Source organism: Leptidea sinapis, chromosome 44 (genome assembly GCF_905404315.1).
Source record: "Leptidea sinapis chromosome 44, ilLepSina1.1, whole genome shotgun sequence".
Classification (NCBI taxonomy): Eukaryota; Metazoa; Arthropoda; class Insecta; order Lepidoptera; family Pieridae; genus Leptidea; species Leptidea sinapis.
The window spans coordinates 4,837,067-4,861,358 of NC_066308.1; the positions used below are offsets into that span (position 1 = coordinate 4,837,067).

Consider the following 24,292-nt stretch of genomic DNA (forward strand, 5'->3'; position numbering starts at 1 on the left):
AAGAATTATCTCGTAAAAAATGCTCCTTGTTGTTATAATGAAATTGTTTCACAGCTGAACTGTCAAACCGTGCGTCACTAAATTCTCTCATTGAAAATATGTCCAAAGAAAACAAATATTGAAAATAAAAATAATTATGGGTCCCAAATCGAATAAAAAACTATCCTATCTCTCAAGTTGGACCAAACTGCACTCCATGAAGTCATCCCCATTAAAATCCGTTCATTAGTTTAGGAGTCCATCGAGGACAAACAATGTGTCACGTAATTTATATAATATTAAGATTTATTTATATAAAGATATAAGATAATACATTAGTATATACAAAGTTACTCTGTGGATTATATTAATCATATTAATATTAATTGCCTCCGAATTATACCACAGAACATCACGTCAAAATGCGAAATTCCACACACATCATGTTGACATCTGGCATTCTACAACCGCGTGTGTTTAATGAAAAATTTTTGCGGCATACATATAGCCATTCTTTCTAAAGCTTTCTATTTTAAAATCTATAATTTCCTTTTATTTTTAAACTTTTATTTAGAAACGAAATCTCTATAATTTAAAGGTATGATTTGTTCTGATATCGTATAAATCGATATAGTAATGAAAACCTTATATTAAGGATTGGTCTCCGCTGCGTGCCAACTAGACACCGCAGGCGTAGTCGCAAAGTGCAGCAACAGGCCCAACTGGGCGTACTCGAGCCCAGTCTCGAACAAAGTGTGGCGTTGACGTGCCACATGTTCTGTTAAACTTTGCAAATAATTGAAACTAAAATGCCGGTTTGCATAACAACATTTTGTAAAAATAATACTACAAGAAATAAGAAAGACACTGGAATCACATTTCGTCAGTAAGTTTTTTGTATTTTATTTATTTCAATGTAAAATAACACGAAGCGTATGTTACAAAATTTGAAAGATGCCATTGAGTGTCAAGATGCCACGCACACAAGCATTTGTTCAAAAAAGCTATTGTTCTTAGATAGTGCGGTATGTAACGAGAGTTATGCTTAATCTGAGCACTAGAAACTATTTTGTTTTTTTATGACAAAACATCCTTTTTTGTACCTTGATGATATGTGTTCAAGATTCCATTGATGATCAGTTAAGTAGTTTAGGCATGAATTATTATTACATTAGGTTTTTGCGTAAAAGTTACATTTACTAATAAACATGTAAAAATACAGTTTCAACCCTTTAAATAAGGATTTTATTTAAAAGTGTAACACAAATAACGTGGAATGTTAATCAAAGAAAATACTATGTATTAATTAGTTTTACATAGCCCGTGGTACTTACTGATAATTATGTCATTACAATAATTTATATATATTATATGCAATACTGGGTGGCCGAGAAGTTGACGTCCAAAGCTAAATTTGAATTTGGCTCATTTTATTGGCCAATGTTCTTGGAAGTTCTTAAAAATTTAAAAAGTTAGAAGCCATAGGCTCCCCATTTTATTTTATTTTTTGATACCTTGAACATTTTCATGAATTTAGCTGGAGCAGTTATCTTGAACTTACTACTCAATTCTAAACTAGTTCCGCATTGTCTAAACTATTCATAGTTTCTTATGTGGTTATTGCAACTGTATTTAATATCAACAATAAAATTAACTAAAAGTGTTCAAAAATATAGAAAAAAGTCTTAAGCTACAATTAGGTGAAAAAAGCGGATAAAAGGGGAAAAAAATATTATCTCCTAAGCTACGCAAAATCGTAGTACATAAATAGGGTTGATTCGGATACTCATCACCATAAGGCTTTCAAATTTTAGCTTTGGACGTCAACTTCTCAGCCAACCTGTATATATTTCAATTCAATTTATGTTTCTGCACGGTATTTTACGTAAAAAAATTGATTGTACTGTATTGACCAACAAATTACCTATATTATGTTATTCCAAGAACAGCCCAAATCCGAGGACTGTGTAATCGTAAACTTTTTGCAACTGTTGAATTTCGCACTAATGCAGGAATAAGATCTCCTCTGCATCAATTGGTTGACAATTACAACAAAGAAGAATTGGTCTCCATCCTTAATCTAAGATGATTGTTTCCTGGTGACCAGTAATACAGGTATTTTATTACCTACCACAGGCACCAGCGATCCACGACCAAAACTTATGTATCCCGTGTATTTTTAAGTTTTCGCTTTTTTTTATGGAATAGGAGGACAAACGATCGTACGGGTCACCTGTTGTTAAGTGATCACCGCCGCCCACAATCTCTTGCAACACCAGAGGAATCACAGGAGCGTTGCCGGCCTTTTCACAGGAGCGTTGCCGGCCTTTATTGTATATCGCTATATTGTAATTTTGGTAGTTGGTGAGAAATAAAAGTTATTATTGATCATTGTATTTTCAATGTACCTACAACTGCCTACTTGCATCACATTTTGACCTATTGTCAAAATGTGATGCAAGTAGCATCCAGTAAATTTGAATATTTTTTTTAAATATTAGATTACCCGTGTTTTGCTATCATTTAAAAATGATTCTTTTCTTTCCTTTTGTTTAAATTATATTTAATTTCGCAACTACGTTGTTAAAGTGAAACTTTCATTACATCGTCTCAAACTTTTTCGTCTATGTGTTGCATGTCGCGTGACGGTCGGGCGGCGCCTATAGTTTGCAGCAGCTGACCGTGTAGTGTATAGACTTTTACTCATTTGTGCCAGTGCTCCACGCTATATTGTTTGTTTTTATTATATCCCATTATCATTCCAATATTCCATGTATAAAATTAAGATTGATATAGCGATTTTTATACCCTTAATGGAATATTATTCCAAAAATTTTTAGTTAAATGTCTATAATGTGAAAAAAAAGTTTCACTTTTACCGTGGTTTCATAAAACCGCACAATCCTTTTTTGCTTAAAAATAAGCCCCGTTTTTTCAGTGATTTTTTTATAATTTTTGTGAGCGGAGGTTTTCAAAATTCATCTTCTTACTATTCGGAATGACACCTTATTAAACTTTTTCCACTTCAGTACTTGTTACCTCGATTGGCTCGAGTAGCCAATTAAATAACAGTGGATTCGTTACAACTATGCTACCAAGAATGTGTTTCAATAATCCTGTGGTTTGATCGATGTTGCTAAAGGTCTGACTACAAACAATTTTGGGACGGCTTTGTCTAAGTAATTACTGGGATCAATGGAGTCCAGGTGTTGTCAACCGTCCAGTAAGGTGACTATGATTTACATTCTTATCGTACTAAATTGAAATCGATAAATTTGCCTTATTTAAATTTTTGAATTGATTTATACTTCTACTTACTACTACTACAGTCGTTTAAATTATAGATGAAAGATTTATACTTTCTAACTAAATATAGTTCGGCTATTTCAACTTGATCATCTTACGGTCATTGGATCAGTGGTTTACTCATTGTGATTTTGGGACGGCTTTGTCTAAGTAATTACTGGGATCAATGGAGTCCAGGTGTTGTCAACCGTCCAGTAAGGTGACTATGATTTACATTCTTATCGTACTAAATTTAAATCGATAAATTTGCCTTATTTAAATTTTTGAATTGATTTATACTTCTACTTACTACTACTACAGTCGTTGAAATTATAGATGAAAGATTTAAACTTTCTAACTAAATATAGTTCGGCTATTTCAACTTGATCATCTTACGGTCATTGGATCAGTGGTTTACTCATTGTGATTGCGAAGCCGAAACATCGCGAGGTCGAGGGATCGAATCTCAGCCTATTACAGTTTAATTATGGATGATATTTCTGAGAGTTAAATTTTTTAATGTAAAATAACTGTAATAGTTCTGAGGCGTTAAATTTTTTATGTAATATAAATTGTAATTTTTGTGTACGATAGCGCAATAAATGAATATTGTATTTAACCACATAAATGCAAGTACTTTATACTGATAAATAAAGTAATTCGTGCGAAATTATTCCCTAACCATTACAAAATATTCAAAATGCACAACGTTAATGTTCAAGTTTTCACTTCTGCCGGCACTCACGGAGTGCAACCCGTATTTTTTTTATTAGTATTCTACCTTTGTAGTAGAAAAAAACCTCACCATCTTAGTTAATTTATTCATCTAGATAGAGCCTCTTGCTGCTAGACAACCAATAAAAACAGTCTTATTCTCGCAATTTGTATGACACTTTGTGTTAGTGTGCGTGCATTGCTCAAAATAGAAGTAAACGGTAAACCTGAATTTTTTTCGATGTTTTCACAGCTGTCACAGTCTATCTAGACTTATAAATGGTCTCATAGTATTTTGATCAAATTTTTTATGGAAAAGTAGGACAAACGAGCGTACGGGTCACCTGGTGTTAAGTGATCACCGCCGCCCACTACCGTGCTTATGTCATATTGACCCGGAAACAGCGCACAAGGAAGCTGATATCACAGAATTGTAGTAAGTGGAAGATAGCTCCTTGAAAGCAGCGTCTGTCGTGTCAGCTAGTTTTTTATTAATAAAAGTATTGTCCCAAAGTATCCCAAATTTATCAAAAGTATGGGTAACCTACACGCAATCTGCTTACAAACATCTGCGGTCTCATCCCAAAACTTGTACAAAGGTAAACCCAAACTAAAATTACTTGTTATCTGTCGTTTAATTATGGACGTGTCTGTGTTGCCAGTTGATGTAAATATAGATGTATTATTGATTTTGTTGAGGACAACACACGGTCTATTTCTATCTAAGGCTGTTCAAGAACATCAGCGAACCTTTACCATTTTTATGTAAGATATCGACAAGTATATTGTTTGAGGAGAATTGTCGACCCTGTCATCGAGAAATCTGTTTTTATTGCTAATAAAATGTGTATCTTTGTATTTTACTAGCTGACCTTAAGTACAGACGTTGTTTATTTTTTTGAATTTGTCAATAATATTCCATAACATCAAGAAGTATTTTGTAAAATATGCTCCCTATCCTCCCTATTGTTAAAATGAAATTGTTCACAGCAGAACTGTCAAACCCTGCGTCAATAAATTCAATTCAAACAAAACAAAATTTTGGAAATAAAAATAATCATGGTAATATTTCAACCTAAATTGGATAGCTTATGTGTCAAAGTGAGCGATTCAAAAGAGTTACTGTAACTTACCGGATAGTGAATCTTTTTGTTAATAACTTAAATTATAGTATATATTTAGTCATACTTATATATAAGCTTGTAAAATATTTATAAAAAAAAATGGAATAGGAGGACAAACGAGCGTATGGGTCACCTGGTGTTAAGTGATCACCGCCGCCCACATACTCTTGCAACACCAGAGGAATCACAAGAGCGTTGCCGGCCTTTAAGGAAGGTGTACGCGCTTTTTTTGAAGGTACCCATGTCGTATCGTCCCGGAAACACCGCACAAGGAAGCTCATTCCACAGCTTTGTAGTTCGTGGAAGAGCATTGAAAACCGCACTTTGGAGGACCGCCGAGGAGGAGGATATATAACGAGCGATAGTTCCCTCCTTACCCTCAGCTTATATCCTACCATCTATAAAACAAATAATATTGGCAATTTCTTACGTTATTAAAGTGATAACCTTCTTCGACATCTCAAGTCAATTTCCTTATATCCAGTGGGATTGAGCAGGTTATCAACACTGATGAGTAAAAAAATAAGGACTAACGTGCCACCTTACATAACAGTAAGGCACCAAAATAAGCCGGTAAACGTGTAAATACATAGCCCCACGCATACACTTACAAAAATACAAGCCGATCGACCGCCATTATGAGATTGGCCATCGTCTGTGACAGATCAGTTTGCGTCGCAATAAAATATTTTAAAAATGCCGTCGCGCGTTGTGAAAAAGCGTAAAAACAATAATATAAAAAGTATTTGTGGATATATGATTATTTAAGGGAGAAAAAATTGTGTAACTAGTATACCCCGTAATGGCACACACACTAGCATAAAGGTGCTTCACTTGCTAATATCACAGCGCGGAGTCCTTCTTTTTTTACTAGTCCGTGATTACCAACAGTCAAATAGATCCTGTAGATGAAAGCCACAACCTGAGAGTTGAACAAAGCAAACAAGTTTAATAAACGATACATCATTTGAACGGATGGCTCAGTTGGAAAGAGCGCTCGCACGGAAAGCGAGAGGTCGCGAGTTCGAGATCCCTCATCGATCATAATATTTTGTTTTCAGTTTTATTTGTGTAAATAATGTTGGGTACATTAAAGGATAATATGGGTATACCCCATACAGCCTCACAAACAACTACCTAACAAACTATGTGACCCATTTGATTGAATGTTTAATAGTGACAATATAACTTTAGACAAAGCATCGAAATTCCTGACACGAAGGAGCCAGGAAAAAGATTGAATGGCTTTGACATCCACAGACATGCAACCTGAACATAATGACGCTATTTTGCGGATGGGATAAGTCTGGTGGTGATCTTTTACCATTACCCGTAGGAGGCTCCTTTGCACAGGATGCTGGTTAGATTATGGGTACCACAACGGCGCCTATTTCTGCCGCTAAGCAAATATGTATAAACATTTTTGTGTTTCGGTCTGAAGGGCGCCGTAGCTAGTGAAATTACTGGGCAAATGAAACTTAACATCTTATATCTCAAGGTGACGAGCGGAGTTGTAGTGCCACTCAGAATATTTAGGATTTTTCAAGAATCCTGAGCGGCACTGCATTGTAATGGGCAGGGCGTATCAATTACCATCACCTGAACGTCATGCTCGTCTCGTCCCTCTTTTCATAAAAAAAATTGACACAGAATTATTCATTCACTTATTCAAAGTCTGCCAGGACAACTAGTCAAGAACAGAAGATAACTTTCTTATTCATGACACTAATAATGGCGCAATATTTTACTAATAAAGATATATTACAGAATAGTGTAAACAGGTCATTACGGTATAAATGTGCTGAGATATTATTGTTATGATGTTGGCTCGGAAAGGCAGCTCTAACAAAGCCATCGCTGAAGCGTTATAAAATGCCTGAGATATATTAAACAACTTTTAATATTATCTAGAATCGTTTATTATCTAGTTGACCCGGCAAAGGTTGTTATTTATTATTTCTGAAAGTTTCTAGTTCAATAAAATATAGCGAACACTTAGAGTGTGTGGGGATTTATAATTGTAATTGAAAGAGGAATGAAGTGTTGTAGACAATTACTGCCTTACTCATAAAAAAACGCTTTTCGAAGGTATAAGCTAAAGCTATTTTAGTAAAAACGTGTTTTAAGCCTATCAAACGTTTGATAAAATTCCTTATTCATATTCGTTAGATAAATCTCTCATAACTAATACGTATCTATAGTACGCAATGTTGCCCTTTCGTACAAAAAAACATGATTTTAACTAATTTAATGAGGAACTGTCAATGAAAACAGACATTATAATATCAATGTCAATGGTTTGTCAGTTGTCAAAAGTCGATGACAAAATAATTTCAAACTTCATAAATCAAAGTTTTGAAGTCTGTCGGTTGTCAATCTATGACGGTTATTCAACAACTTTGAGCGGGAAGCAATTTATCACATCATTTAACGAACAGCTGATCGATGTCGGCCATGTTTTTTTTGCGTTCGAGTGCTTAAAATAGGTTTAAAGAAGGGTCCTAGCTACTATAAGTCACGTCAGCTTTATCGAAGAGACTAGCTGACCCGGCAAACGTTGTATTGCCATATAAAGTATAATTCACGCGATAGTTTTATAAGTAATAAAATATGCCTATATTATAGCCTGTACATCATTTTGTTCTATTGTCAATAGTTTTTGCAGCGCACGCAAAAATAGGTTTTCGATTTTACACCTTGTGTTACAAAATAGCAATTTTATTACGGATCCCTAATTTTGAAAAAAAAAAACTTTACTTACTTAGGCTATGGCCTATAGCCATCCTCGATAAATGGACTACCCAACACTGAAAGAATCATTCAAATCGGACCAGTAGTACCAGAGATTAGCGCGTTCAAACAAACAAACAAACACTGCAGCTGTATAATATTAGTATAGAATATGAGCGTTTTAGCTCTAATATGCGATTATGAATACCATTTTTTAACAAACGTATATTAGCGATGTTTTAAATCTCCGCTAATTCATTATGAATAAGACAGTTAAAGTTTACGTTATTGAAGTTAATGAATTATTATTTATTATAGTAGGTATTAAGGAGAATCCGTAAGATATGTTTAACCAATAAATTTGATAACTTTTGTGTCATTTGTATTTTTGTATACTTTTTTCGCCTTATGTTTAATTGTATTTCAAATCGTATGTTTTGTATTATAATATAAACTACTACGTCCTGCTCGACTCGTGCCTTATTTTAATAAAAAAAATACCCGGATCATCACTAAATATCTGGGGACATGTTAGTGCCCCCGCAAAGTTGAGCAAAAACAAGCAGTTTAGACCATTTTCGACCCCCTATAAGTTAGTTGTGGATAAAACTAGAACCCTGCATTCAGTAACTGAGCAAGCATTGAGCAGACATATAATAAATAATTATATATCATAAAACATATATCTTAAACTTGTTTAAATTTCATTCAATTTGAACCAGTAGTTTGAGAATTATAACTAGTCAAATATGCTTAATTTCATCACCCACTGACTGACTGACCGATCATCAAAACCCTAAGGCACTTCTAGAATACATAAAACCTTCAAATTTAGAATACAATTACCCCCTTATTCATAATGGTCCGCTAAGTTTAAATAGCCGCTAAGGAGTGTCTTTTCTCATTCTGTCTTAGGTCAATAGAAGAAGACAGAGCGAGAATTAGCAATGCTTTAAGTTAGCAGACTATTATGAATAAGGGGGTTAGTGTTTAGTGTATAAATTAAGAAAAAACCAAAAATATTTTTCAATATTGGTCCAGTTGTATAGATACATCAACTACATAAATTACTTAATAGTACCGAAAAAGTAACAGAGGAAGACTACCTACAAAAATAAAAGAGTTCATAAGACAGAGAGAGAGAGCGCGTAAAGAAAACCCGTTGTTGATGTTCAAGAAGTAGAAGGTACCGATAAAGAAAATAGTAGGAATTTCTACTAAAAGAAAAGAAATGCTATTAAAATTGGTGCACATTAAAAGGTTATGTTGACCCAATGCACAATAAATAAATTGTGAGCTTCTTCTTCTTCTTCGCGTGCCTCTCCGACTAGCGAAGGTTGGCGGTCAGCTTTGTAGTTTCAATTGTTTGTCCTTCGCGAGGCGAAATAGTTCTGCCGCACTCGCGATGCCAGTCCACTCTTGGATGTTGCGCAGCCAAGACTTTTTTCTGCGACCTACGCCTCTTCTTCCGGCAACTTTTCCCATCATGATGAGTTGTAGGAGTTTGTACCTCTCGTGCCTAAGCACGTGCCCCAAATATGCGACTTTGTGATAGGTCTTGTATTAGGCGAGAGGTTTATATTGCCCTACTATTGTTGAAATGTTAATGTTCAGCTCGGACGCATCTCTGGTGTCTGTAAAGTGTCTTATCTAATAGCTTACCGCAACCATTCGCACCACCGTAGTGGCGGATAATACCATTTGTCTCTAAAACAGCTGATAAGTCTAAGTCCGCTGGACAACTGCCCAGCGGATGACTTCATTAATGCTGCCTTGACGACTGATACGCCTGCTCCCGTGACGCCCAAGAGAATCTACCTGAACGCCACATCTACATTGATGTGGTTCATTCAATTTTATACCTAGCTTAAATAATTGTGTATCGTGCACCAATATACTTTTGCTACCCTTAATATAACATGCCGCAAAAGTTATTGATATCTTTTGAAATACAAATAAAGTAAAATATATAAAAATCTGTCCATAAAGTGAACAAACAGAGCAGAAAAATTCCTAATTTAATATAAACGAGAAAAGCTCAAACTATTTGAAAGTTGATCGTCTGATCAAATTATGAGGGTTTGTGCCGAGAGCTGTTATTCTCATAAGTTGTTTCAATTGTTCTGATTTTATTAAAGCCCGTCCGTTATTCTATATCGTGATGTCATAATAACTTTATCTACTTATGATTTCTTTTCAATAGGAGATAAAGTAAACTATAAAGATACCGACTTCAAACATGCGTAAGCGTGGTAACTATAAAAGTTTGGTAGATATAATAATGCATAACGCTTTTATTTTTAATTCAATATTTGTGGTACCCGTAATCTGGCCGGCATCCTGTGCAAAGGAGCATCCCACCGGTAAAAGGTACTTGAATGTTACTAAATCGTAGCGTTAAGGATGTCATATTCCTATATGAATCTATCGACTAGCTGTCGTGAACCATAAATATTAATTTGAAGGATTTCTGTCGAGACTAAATACTGTTTTTACATCATAAACTTAGTACACTACCGTAATAGACAATCACTCTCCTCATTACGGTGAGACTAAATTTAAAATGTTCATGTGTGTGCTAGTTTGACAGATGTGTTAGTGAGTTAGTGAAGTGTGTAGTATTTTGCTTTTGGTCAATCCCTATGACAAATATTGATAAACGGCGTCATATTAACGCACGGACAAAAAAAAATAAGGACTCCGTGTCACCTTACATAACAGTGTAGCACCAAAACATGCCGATTAACGTGTAAATACATAGCCCCACGCACACACTTACACTGCTACAGGCCGATAGGCGGCCATTATGAGAATTCTCATCGTCCGTAACAGATCAGTTTGCGTCTCAATAAAATATTTTAAAAATGCCGTCGCGCATTGTGAAAATGTTTAAAAACGATACTTTATAAGTATTTGTGGCCATATATTATTATTAAAGGGAGAAAAAATTGTGTAACTAGTATCCCCCGTAACCGCACACACACTAGCATAACGGTGCTTCACTTGCTAATATCACGGCGCGGAGTCCTTCTTTTATTACTCGTCCGTGTATTAACGTATACAATATTTTATTTTCTAATACATATTTTCTTAAATTAATGTTATCTTTAGAAAATAAAGTGTTTACTGCGTATATAAAATGTAATACAAAATATTTTAATGCATATGTTCTAAGAAAATAAACATCACGAATGCAGTATTGAAGAATTATTATTTACCTTTGAAATGTTTCATTTGTTGGATTGTATACGTTATATGTAACAACACAATCTAATACAGATCACGACACCATTATATTTTTTTATTAATATCAGTTTAAAGACAGAATAACGACATAAACACTAACATTCAAATGCGGTCTAATTTGACAGGAGACTAATGGACACTAAATTGTTTCAAAATAGTTTCATGGTCATCACCTATTCCGTCTCTTTCCCACACCTTGTTTTTTATATAAGGATCGTTATCTCACTTTCACACAGGGTTCGTCTATTACGGTAGTTTATGTTGTGTTTAAGTGTTTTTGTTTATTTAAGTGTGTTGGTGTTTAAGTTCATGTTTTTTTTTTATGAAAATATGATACGAGACGAGCAGGACGTTCAGCTGATAGTAATTGATACGCCCTACCCATAACAATGCAGTGCCGCTCAGGATTCTTGAAAAACCCAAAAATTCTGAGCGGCACTACGATTGAACTCGTGACCTTGAGACATAAGATGTTAAGTCTCATTTGCCCAGTAATTTCACTAGCTACGGCGCTCTTCAGACCGAAACACAGTAATATCTACACATTACTGCTATACGGCAAAAATAGGCGCCGTTGTGTTACCTATAATCTAGCCGGCTTCCTGTACAAAGGAGCCTCCCACTGGTTTATACATAAACGTACTAAGATAAAGGTAATATCTATCCAATACTTCAATAGTATGAAGAGAAGTGAGCTATGAAATCCATCAATCTCTTATTGAGAGCTGATATTAACTTCAGCAACGAAATAAAGGGAAAATTTTATAAGCATGTGATGCCTCTGGCAGCCAACCCTCTCGAGTAATCCACTTATTTCTGATAGAAATTGTTTCAATCATATTATCTAAGGTAAAGTTTGGCGCTTTGAGATGTTTTCTAAAAGGTGGGGACCGAGCCGATAGCCTTGAGGAATCGTTTAAATTCAGAATAAATAATAGTTAAAAAAAACTAAATAGCACGCTTTATATAAAATTCAATAAAAAAATGGAAAATAAATTTAAATTGAAAATAGTGTAAAAAAATATATATTTTATTGTAAAAAAAGCGTGGGGTGTAGAAGAATTATTATTTTAATAATATCCTAAAAAGCTCGCTAGCACGCTTTTTTTACAAAAAAATATATATTTTTTTTACACTATTTTCAATTTAAATTTATTTTCTATTTTTTAGTTGAATTTTATATAAAGCGTGCTTTTTACTTTTTTTTTTAACTATTATTTATTTTTCATTTTTTAGTTAAATTTTCTATAAAAGCGTATTTTTAAAACTATTAAGTACTTAAACATCAATTCCTGCCTTATCGACTATAGATGAAAATTATATAAATTAACAAAAATCATATTTTGCAAATTGAAAAAATTGAATAATTTTATCAAATTAGTGTAATGTCATCGGTCCTCGATAAATCAACAAAGTTTGAACGAAATCTAGCCGTTTAAAGTGGGTCAAAATCGCGCCCAAAGAAGTCGGTTACAAACATACAAACACACAGATGAAGCTAATATAAAGCGTATAATTAGAAGCATTTTTAATTTATTACAAATATAATACAATTTTCTTTACAAAACTATGTTAAGTCGTTTTGGTGCACAATTAATAAATTTTCGTACAACTTCTATCTAGATTGAATACTTAGCATGGCTCCAACTGTAATAGTTAGGTTTGGTGATTTTTCTCGCACTGCCTATGTTCCACAATAACAGCATAGAAGGACATACATAAAAGACTATTAGATGCTTGTGTGCGTGGCATCTTGACACTCAATGGCATCTTTAAAATTTTGTAACATACGCTTCGTGCTATTTTACATTGAAGTTAATAAAATACATGTTCTATTATTTAGATATTATATTTACGATGTCTTACTACGTAACTAGGTATTTTAGTTTAAATTATTAGCACAGTTTACCAGTGGGAGGCACCTTTGCACAGGATGCCGGCTAGATTATGGGTACCACAACGGCGTCTATTTCTGCCGTGAAGCAGTAATGTGTAAGCATTACTGTGTTTCGGTCTGAAAGGCGCCGTAGCTAGTGAAATTACTGTGCAAATGAGACTTAACACCATATGTCTCAAGGTGACGAGCGCAGTTGTAGTGCCATTCAGAATTTTTGGAGATTTTCAAGAATCCGGAGAGGCTCTGCATTGTATTGGGCATGGCGTATCAATTACCATCAGCTGTCCGTCCTGCTCGTCTTGGCACTCATTTTCATTAAAAAAAAAGTTTAACAGAACACGTGGCACAACGTCACACCACTTTGGCGTAGTACTAGTTTCCGCACTTAGCGACTACGCCTGCGGTATCTATATGAGACCCTGCTAGGCTATTCTCGCACTTACGCGATGAAATTCTTCATTCCTTCAATTCTGGCGTCAATCAAATCCACACTTTAAAGCGTAGGCAACACTTAGCTTACTGATTATGTACTTAGTGTCAAGTGGTCTCTCTCTACTCTTTTATAAGAAAAGCGGCCAAGTGCGAGTTGGACTCGCCCATGAAGGGTTCCGTAGTAGCAATTAACATAACATTAAGTTCTTGTAGTTCGTTGTAACGATTTCTGACGTATTAAGGCGACACTAAATGCCGGCGACCTTGAGCGATATGAGTTCACGGCTCCTAGGTAACAAAGCCAATATTTTCAAAATTCTTGCGTCGAAAATGTACCGTTTTAAAAAGCGCAAACAGTTGAATTCCTTATAATCCTCATTATTGATTACTAATCTCAATAAATGTACCATCACAAAAAAAGGTAAAGCTATAAGAATAACTTTTATGAAAGTAGTATACTAAACAAATGCATCATGCCGAGAAAAAACTTGTTTAACTGCAAAGAAAACTGGTACTTCATAATAGCTCTGAAGTATTAACTTTAACCAACAGCAAGCATTAGCAACCTACAAGTAAGATTTAAGGGTATGTGTAACAGGATAAAGTAGTGTTCATATTTCCAAGTGCTATATTTTTACCACAAAACTTGTCTAAAAACACCTTGTTTGTGTGTTTTGTGTTTACCCTTCGCCAAACTACTTACTAGATGACGTTCAAACTTATTTTCGGTGGAAGTTTGCACAGTAATGTACATTATATATTTTTTTAGATCATTCTCTTATTTCAGAAGTTACAGGGGGGACACTCATTTTACCACTTTGGAAGTATCTCTCGCGCAAACTATTCAGTTTAGAAAAAAAATATCCCTGAAACCTCAATATCATTTTTATATACCTATCCAGAGATAACCCACGTTTTTTTTCTATTTTTGGGTGAAAATCTTTATGTGGCTTACAGAATACATCTACTTACCAAGTTTCAACAGTATAGTTCTTATAGTTTCGGAAAATAGTGGCTGTGACCTAAGGACGGACAGACAGACAGAAATGTCGAATCTATAAGGGTTCCGTTTTTTGCCATTTGGCTACGGAACCCTAAAAATGAATGTGGTTGAGTCGCCATTGTTTAGTTCGGAGTTGAGAAATTATTTCCAACGCGATGAAGTTAATACTAGCAATTTCTATTTACTACAGAAATAAAGACCCGTATTTTGTATTGTATTTATTCGTGCGTTATGACTCTTTCTTCTTTCTCGTATTAAAAGATATCGGCAGACTATTAGTGATTATAAAGAAGGGTCGGGCTTCAAACAATCAGTACTACTTTTGCCCTGTACTTTCCCCGGGGCGTAAAAAGAATAGGGGAGTCCCAGGCCCATGGGTGTCGTAAGAGGCGACTAAGGGCTTTTTAGAAGTGGGAGAGTCACGCTGCCATCTTATGGCGTTAGCACAATCGGGCCAGACTCGTCCGGGTTAATTACCACACTCGCACAGTATACCGGCGTGAAGTAGCGGCCTAGTGCCGCTATGTTTCGCATAGGTTAGTGTCGAGGACCGGTGGCCATCCCTTACCCCCCCCCAACAAAATATGAGAGCGGTCCGTACAATGATATTACCCCAGGAGGTTACCGACTCTAGCAGAGCCGGAGAAACTAGCAGTCCCCAAGCACTCTAGCTCGGGCTGCCCTTCGTATTCTGGGGTGGGCACAGAACCGCGCATGACCGAGGACAAACGAGGCAGAAACACCACGGCACCCCGCTCCACGCTCAACGTGGACTATTGCAATATCAGGGGAATTCACTCCAATTTAAACGCCGTCCACCACCACCTTGAGACGGCGCAGCCGGCCTTGTGCTTCCTTACGGAGACGCAGATATCTCGACCTAGCGATACCTCATATTTAACGTACCCCGGGTACAAAATTGAGCACAATTTTTTGCCTCATGCCGGGGTATGTGTGTACGTTAGGGAGGATATCTGCTGTCGCCGTCTCGGCAATTTTGAGGATAGGGACCTGTCTACTCTCTGGCTCCGCGTAGATTTAGAGGACCGCGTCCGTATCTATGCGTGTGCCTACAGGTCCCATAGTGGTAACGCAGGAACCGATCATCTCATGGGCTGCGTTCAAGCGGCAATTGACGACGTGCTTGCACAGATCCCATCCGCTGAAATCGTAGTCTTGGGTGATTTCAACGGGCACAATGCCGAATGGCTTGGATCACGTACCACAGACTACGCAGGGCGATCTGTGCATAATATTGCATTGGCGTATGGTCTGTCCCAATTGGTTGAGTCGCCAATGCGGCTCCCGGATGTGGATAGCCACATGCCGTCCTTATTAGATCTTCTGCTGACTACACATCCCGATGGCTACCAGGTCTTTGTCGACGCCCCTCTCGGAACGTCCGACCATTGCCTGGTCAGGAGTGTAGTGCCTATCCAACGTCGCAGACCACCAGCGACCCGCCGCGTTTGGCACTACAAGTCAGCAGATTGGGATAGGATGCGTTCCTTTTTTGCATCCTACCCTTGGGGCAAGGTTTGTTTCCCTTCGGATGATCCTAGTGCCTGCGCCGTTGCAGTAGCCGATGTGATACCTCAGGGCATGAATATTTTTATACCAAGCTCTGTAGTACCGATCGGTGGCAGTTCACAGCCCTGGTTCGATGCGTCAGTTAAAGCAGCATCTGACTGCAAAACACAGGCGTATCGAACTTGGGTTGCGGCGCTGGGCACAAAGGATCCGAACTGCAAAGTTCTTAAGAGGAAATATAGCCATGCCTCCAGATTTTTTAAGCGGCAAATCACCCGTGCGAAGTCTAAGCACGTCGTCAAAATCGGTGAGCAGCTTTCCAGTTACCTGACCGGAACACGCAAGTTCTGATCGTTGTCGAAAGCTGCTCTTGGTAACTTCAACCAGCCGTCCATGCCGCCGTTGCACATGAGGAATGACACCCTGGCCCATACGGCAAAAGAGAAAGCCGAGCTCCTGTGCGATCTTTTCGCATCCAACTCGACTATTGACAACAACGGAAATACACCGCCAACCATCCCGCGGTGTCAGAGCTCTATGCCTGAAGAACAGTTCAGACAGAAAACTGTTAGGCGAGCTCTGTTTTCGTTGGACGTCAGGAAGTCGAGCGGGCCGGATGGCATTTCTCCAATCGTGCTTAGAACGTGTGCCCCTGAGTTGACGCCGTTGCTAACGCGTTTATTCCGGCACTCTTATTCCAAAGGCGTAGTCCCTGACTCATGGAAGTCAGCCCTTGTCCATCTGATCCAAAAAAAAGGAGACAGTTCGGATCCGGCGAACTACAGGCCTATTGCTATCACCTCCTTGCTCTCTAAAATTATGCAGAGCATAATTAGCCGTCAGCTTTTAGTATACCTAGAGGGTCACCAGTTGATCAACGACCGACAGTACGGCTTTCGCCATGGACGGTCGGCAGGTGATCTTCTGGTATACCTAACACATAGATGGGCGGCGGCTATTGAAAGCAAGGGGGAAGGCCTGGCAGTCAGCCTGGATATAGCGAAGGCCTTTGATCGTGTATGGCACAAGGCGCTCCTCTCAAAACTTCCATCATTTGGGCTTCCCGAGAGCTTGTGCAAGTGGACCTCCAGCTTCCTCACTGGGCGTAGCATACAGGTCGTTGTCGACGGATATTGCTCGAATCCGAAGCCCGTGAATGCTGGAGTGCCCCAAAGCTGTGTGCTATCTCCTACGCTGTTTCTTCTGCATATCAATGATATGTTTGACACCTCCAACATACATTGCTATGCGGACGACAGCACTGGTGATGCCATATACACGGGCCATGCAGGTCTCTCTCGGGAAATCGTCGACCAGTGCCGGGAGAAACTTGTGTCTTCTATCGACTCCTCTCTCGAGAAGGTCGCGGAATGGGGTAAATTGAACCTTGTCCAATTTAACCCCCAGAAGACTCAAGTTTGCGCGTTTACCACTAAAAAAACCCCATTTGTCGTATCACCGCTCTTCGAGAACACTTCTCTTAAAGCCGCGTCTAGTATCGGATTACTGGGTCTCGAAATCTCGAGCGATTGCCAATTCCGTGGCCATCTGGAGGGCAAAGCCAAATTGGCTTCGAAGAAGCTTGGCGTCATCAATAGAGCACGGCAATACTTCAAGCCGGCCCACATTTTAGCGCTCTACAAAGCGCAGGTCCGGCCACACATGGAGTATTGCTGTCATCTCTGGTCTGGCGCGCCCCAGTATCTGCTCGATCCATTTGACCGCGTGCAACGTAGAGCAGCTCGAATTGTCGGGGACTCAGTGCTCTGTGAACGGCTGGATCTCTTGGCGTTGCGTAGAGACGTTACTTCATTGTGTGTCTTCTACCGCATTTATCACGGGGAGTGTTCCGAAGAGCTGTTTAACCTGATTCCTTCCGCCGAATTCCACCTTCGCACGACACGCCACAAGTTAGGATTTCATCCCCACCATCTGGATGTGTGGCGGTCCTCTACAGTGCGGTTTTCAAGGAGGTTTCTCCCTCGTACTACAAAGCTATGGAATGAGCTTCCTTGTGCGGTGTTTCCGTGACAATACGACATGGGTACCTTCAAAAAAAGCGCGTACACCTTCCTTAAAGGCCGGCAACGCTCTTGTGATTCCTCTGGTGTTGCAAGAGAATGTGGGCGGCGGCGATCACTTAACACCAGGTGACCCGTACGCTCGTTTGTCCTCCTATTCCATGAAAAAAAAAAAAAATACTACACATTTCAAAAACCCACTTATGTGAATGACAGGTTGATGACAGTAGAATTAATTTATTCATCAAATAACTAAACAATATGTTATGTTTTTAAATTAGTGATAACCCTCACTTCTAGGATTAATAGTATTAATGTATTAATTTAATACACAAATAAAATTTGAAAATCAAAATTTTATGAATGATGCGGGATTCGAACCCACGACCCCCGGCGTTCCGTGCCGGTGCTCTAACCAACTGAGCTAACCGTTCGAGTACCGCCTCATTATAAAATTATGTTTGCTTTGTTCATCTCTCAGGTTATGGCTTCATCTACAGGATCTACTTTACAGTTGATATCGTGGGTTCGAATCCCGCATCGTTCATAAAATTTTGTTTTTCAAATTTAATTTGTGCATCAAATAACTATCAACATTTTTTTTAAATAATCATAAAAAATCTTTTTTTATTAAATTAGAAGAGTCTATTGTACAAATGCCGTGCGTAAAGCAAAAATTTTATTTAATTAAATTAAGGAGAGGGGGGGGGAAGGGGTCAGGAGAGAGAGAGGAGGGGCGAAGGGTATTATTGCTCGGGTTTAAATTAATTATTCTGCAGTGTTACAGTGTTTTGATGGTAGTTTTTTTGTAGGTAGTAGTTTTTTTTTCGAACATAATCTTAATTTAATTTAATAATAGGGACATAAAAAGGGAGATAATAAAACGTGTGTAAGTATGGTAAGTATGGGAGATAATATAGTGACCCTGTAGGTTCGTTTTATCTTATAAAAAACGTTAAAATGGGCTATCGTTAAAGTTATTATACAAAATTAAAGAAAACTTTATGTAATGGTTCATTTTACCGAAGGACAACAAAAAGGCTAACGGCTTCAATTAAAACAGATAAAAGTTTGTTGAATTTCACATAAAAAAACTTGGAAATTATTTTGCTGATTATGTTAAAAATAGAAATTATTCAGACAATAGCGACTCAGCTGATTAATGGCAGCCATTTTGATGAGGTGTTAAGCCTAAATGGCCGCCAATACTTGTATTATTTTTTATCGCAATAATAGTACTAATTATTTATAGAAGTAGGTATATTTTTTTTTTTATGGAATAGGAGGACATACGAGCGTACGGGTCACCTGGTGTTAAGTGATCACCGCCGCCCACACTCTCCTGCAACACCAGAGGAATCACAAGAGCGTTGCCGGCCTTTAAGGAAGGTGTACGCGCATTTCTTGAAGGTACCCATGTTGGGACGATATCCCGGAAACACCGCACAAGGAAGCTCATTCCACAGCTTCGTGGTACGAGGAAGAAAGGTCCTTGAAAACCGCACTGTGGAGGACCGCCACACATCCAGATGGTGGGGATGATATCGTAACTTGTGGCGTGTCGTGCGAAGGTGAAATTCGGCGGCAGGAATCAGGTTGAACAGCTCTTCGGAACACTCCCCGTGATAAATGCGGTAGAAGACACACAATGAAGCGACGTCTCTACGCAACGCCAAGTGATCCAGCCGTTCACAGAGTACTGGGTCCCCGACAATTCGAGCTGCTCTGCGTTGCACGCGGTCAAATGGATCGAGCTGATACTGGGGTGCGCCAGACCAGAGAGGACAGCAATACTCCATGTGAGGCCGGCTTGAAGTATTGCCGTGCTCTATTTATGACGCCCAGTTTCTTTGAAGCCAGTTTGGCTTTGCCCTCCAGATGGCCACGGAATTGGCAATTGCTCGAGATTTCGAGACCCAGTATTCCGATACTAGGCGAGGCTTTAAGGGAAGTGTTCTCGAAGAGCGGTGATACGGCAAATGGGGTTTTTTTAGTGGTAAACGCGCAAACTTGAGTCTTCTGGGGGTTAAATTGGACAAGGTTCAACTTACCCCATTCCGCGACCTTCTCGAGAGAGGACTCGATAGAAGACACAAGTTTCTCCCGGCACTGGTCGACGTTTTCCCGAGAGAGACCTGCATGGCCCGTGTATACGGCATCACCAGTGCTGTCGTCTGCATAGCAATGCATGTTGGCGGTGTTTAACATATCATTGATATGCAGAAGAAACAGCGTGGGAGATAGCACACAGCCTTGGGGCACTCCAGCGTTCACGGGCTTGGGATTCGAGCAATAACCGTCGATAACGACCTGTATGCTGCGCCCAGTGAGGAAGCTGGAGGTCCACTTGCATAAGCTCTCGGGAAGCCCAAATCATGGAAGTTTTGCGAGGAGCGCCTTGTGCCATACACGATCAAAGGCCTTCGCTATATCCAGGCTAATTGCCAGGCCTTCCCCCTGCTTTCAATAGCCGCCGCCCATCTATGTGTTAGGTATACCAGAAGATCGCCAGTCGACCGACCATGGCGAAAGCCGTACTGCCGGTCGTTGATCAACTGGTGACCCTCAAGGTATACCAAGAGCTGGCGGTTAATTATGCTCTCCATGATTTTGGAGAGTAGGGAGGTAATAGCAATAGGCCTGTAGTTCGCCGGATCCGAACTGTGTCCTTTTTTTTGGATCGGATGGACAAGGGCTGACTTCCATGAGTCAGGGACTACGCCTTTGGAATAAGAGTGCCGGAATAAACGCGTTAGCAACGGCGTCAACTCAGGGGCACACGTTCTAAGCACGATTGGAGAAATGCCATCCGGCCCGCTCGACTTCCTGACGTCCAACGAAAACAGAGCTCGCCTAACAGTTTTCTGTCGGAACTGTACTTCAGACATGGAGCTCTGACACCGCGGGATGGTCAGCGGTGTTTTTCCGTTGTCGTCAAGAGTCGAGTTGGAGGCAAAAAGAGTGCACAGGAGATCGGCTTTCTCTTTTGCCGTATGGGCCAGGGTGTCATTCCTCATGTGCAACGGCGGCATGGACGGCTGGTTGAAGTTACCAAGAGCAGCTTTCGACAACGACCAGAACTTGCGTGTTCCGGTCAGGTAACTGGAAAGCTGCTCGCCAATTTTGACGACGTGCTTCGATTTCGCACGGGCGATTTGCCGCTTAAAAAATCTGGAGGCACGGTTATATTTCCTCTTCAGAACTTTGCAGTTCGGATCCTTTGAGCCCAGCGCCGCAACCCAAGTTCGATACGCCTGTTTTTTGCAGTCAGATGCTGCTTTAACTGACGCATCGAACCAGGGCTGTGAACTGCCACCGATCGGTACTACAGAGCTTGGTATAAAAATATCCATGCCCTGCAGTATCACATCGGCTACTGCAACGGCGCAGGCACTAGGATCATCCGAAGGGAAACAAACCTTGCCCCAAGGGTAGGATGCAAAAAAGGAACGCATCCTATCCCAATCTGCTGACTTGTAGTGCCAAATGCGGCGGGTCGCTGGTGGTCTGCGACGTTGGATAGGCACTACACTCCTGACCAGGCAATGGTCGGACGTTCCGAGAGGGGCGTCGACAAAGACCTGGTAACCATCGGGATGTGTAGTCAGCAGAAGATCTAATAAGGACGGCATGTGGCTATTCACATCCGGGAGCCGCGTTGGCGACTCAACCAATTGGGACAGACCATACGCCAATGCAAAATTATGCACAGATCGCCCTGCGTAGTCTGTGGTACGTGATCCAAGCCATTCGGCATTGTGCCCGTTGAAATCACCCAAGACTACGATTTCAGCGGAGGGGATCTGAGCAAGCACGTCATCAAATGCCGCTTGAACGCAGCCCATGAGGTGATCCGTTTCTGCGTTACCACTATGGGACCTGTAGACACACGCATAGATGCGGACGCGGTCCTCTAAATCTACGCGGAGCCAGTGAGAAGACGCCTGTCTTCCCTACCCTACCCTCAAAATTGCCGAGACGGCGACAGCAGATATCCTCCCTAACGTACACACATACCCCGGCATGAGGCATGAAATTATGCTCAATTTTGTACCCGGGGTACGTTAAATATGACGTATCGCTAGGTCGAGATATCTGCGTGTCCGTAAGGAAACACAAGGCCGGCTGCGCCGTCTCAAGGTGGTGGTGGACGGCGTTTAAGTTGGAGTGAATTCCCCGGATGTTACAAAAGTCCACATTAAGCGTGGAGCGGGGTGCCGTGGTGTTGCTGCCCTGTTTGTCCTGTGACATACGCGGTACTGTGCCCTCCTCAGAATACGAGGGGCAGCCCAAGCGCGAATGCTCGGGGAGGTATTCTCCGGCCCTACAAGAGCCGGTACCCTCCTGGGGTAATTTCTTTTTTAGGACCGCTCTCATATTTTGTTGGGGGGGGGGGGGATGGCCTCCGGTCCTCGACACTAACCTATGCGAAACATAGCGGCACTAGGCCGCTACTTCACGCCGGTATTCTGTGCGAGTGTGCTGACGTCATAAGACAGCAGCGTGACTCTCCCACTTTCAAAAAGCCCGTAGTCGCCTCTTACGACACCCTTGGATCTGGGACTACCCTATTCTTTTTACGCCCCGGGGCAGCACAGGGCAAAAGTATAAGAAAGTGTTCGAATTAATAATGAAATTTCTGTTAATTTTTTTGCAAATACACACTTGGAAGATTCGAGGAACAACTAATTAACAAAGTTACAATTGTAATTTCTTCTTAAATTCCAGCAATATTAATTAAGCACACCCTTATTTTATTACGCTCAAGTAGTATCTTTTTTGAAGTAGACCTAGACGAAGAGCTTTTATCGACTATGGTATTTCAAGTCATAAACTTTATCTTTTACACTACATTGTTTGGACAAATATTTGAGTAGTTATGACGATGACAATAAACAACCGAGTGCACGATATTATGGTGCGGTCCGGTGGCAGCTAATAGGACAGGCGCGCAGGCGGTCGGACGACTGCAGGCGGGGTTAATAATTTTAAACACCTGCTGCAGTTCCAATTAAAAGTAGCATTTTCAATAAATATCAAAAAATCGCAGGGTAAAACCTAAAATGTAGCAAACACACATACACGTGGAGCCCCACGTGCGTTTTTCCCACGGCCTAGAGCTGGCCTAGTGCTTACACGTTTCTGAATCCCAAAATCTGCTTTCTTATGCTGAACGAAATAAATAGTATAACATAGTTTATAGAATATATTGCAGTAGCTACCTACAACTTTTGCATTACCATCAATCATCATCTCGTCGTTGGGTTTAAAGAATAAGTCGCAGAAAAAATGGTCAAACACCAAAATTTCAATGATTTAATTTACTGTATCTAAAGTATGTTCATTAAAGGTAAGGCTAGGTTATTGATAACTTAGACTTACTGTCTATCTAATTCATCAATTAATAAAAACATGCTATTTTTGTATCGTAAATTTCACAGTTTTTGCAGTTTAAGGCTGCTATCCCAAGAAATCGCTAAAATAGCGCATAGTTGAAACTATTTCTTGACGGCTTATATAAAGCTTACATTTTTAACAAAAAATAATTATATATCTACAGAATATGAGAAGAAAATTAATTTTTTCATTACATTTCTATTTTTATAGACAGTGCAGAAAAAATCACCAAAATACCCGTAACTTTTTATCAGTCTAGATAAAAATTGTACGAAAATTTATTAATTATACACCAATACTATGTATTTAACATGACAGTTTTGTTAGTTTTGTAAAGAAAATTTTATAATGTTTGTAATAAATTGAAAATGCTTCTAATTTCGAATTAAACCTATGGCGATCTTAAACGGGAGAGGTAACCTAGCTCCGCTCGATTTCTCAAGGCCGTTGGCTCAGTCCCCAGCCTTAAATGATATTAGTAATGTTTATAGAAAAACATAATTACAAAACTTCCTAATAATCCATTACCGTTTCAATAACCTATCTATCCTTAGTTTAACTTACGGATACATTGCTGTCACCGTTTAATGACAAGATCTTATCTATCCATAGTTATGTCCAATATAGTTATAGTCTTAAGCTATCTGTCAATAGGTTATTGAAATGTAAGTATGCGTAAAAGGATTCAAATCCAAATTCAAATATTTTTATTCAAAATAGGATGTGACATCACTTATTGAAAGTCAAAAAACTACCATCCATTCCAAAATGAATGCCTCAGACCTGAGAAGAATGGGCGCAACAAACTCAGCGGCCTTTTTTTTTCATCGAATAAATATGTTTACAAAGTAATATTGTACAATTAAACTTATTATTTAATAGCCTGAAATGGGCTGGGCGGGCGGTCACTCCATTCCCAAGTTGTCTACCTCTA

At 39.3% G+C, this 24,292-nt stretch overlaps 1 protein-coding gene across 2 annotated transcripts in view; it reads left to right on the forward strand.

Annotated features, from left to right (window-relative positions):
- LOC126977309 (uncharacterized) overlaps positions 1-24,292 on the forward strand; it is a 341,105-nt gene that overhangs the window by 221,324 nt on the left and 95,489 nt on the right. The gene's annotated exons all lie outside the window — the stretch shown is intronic.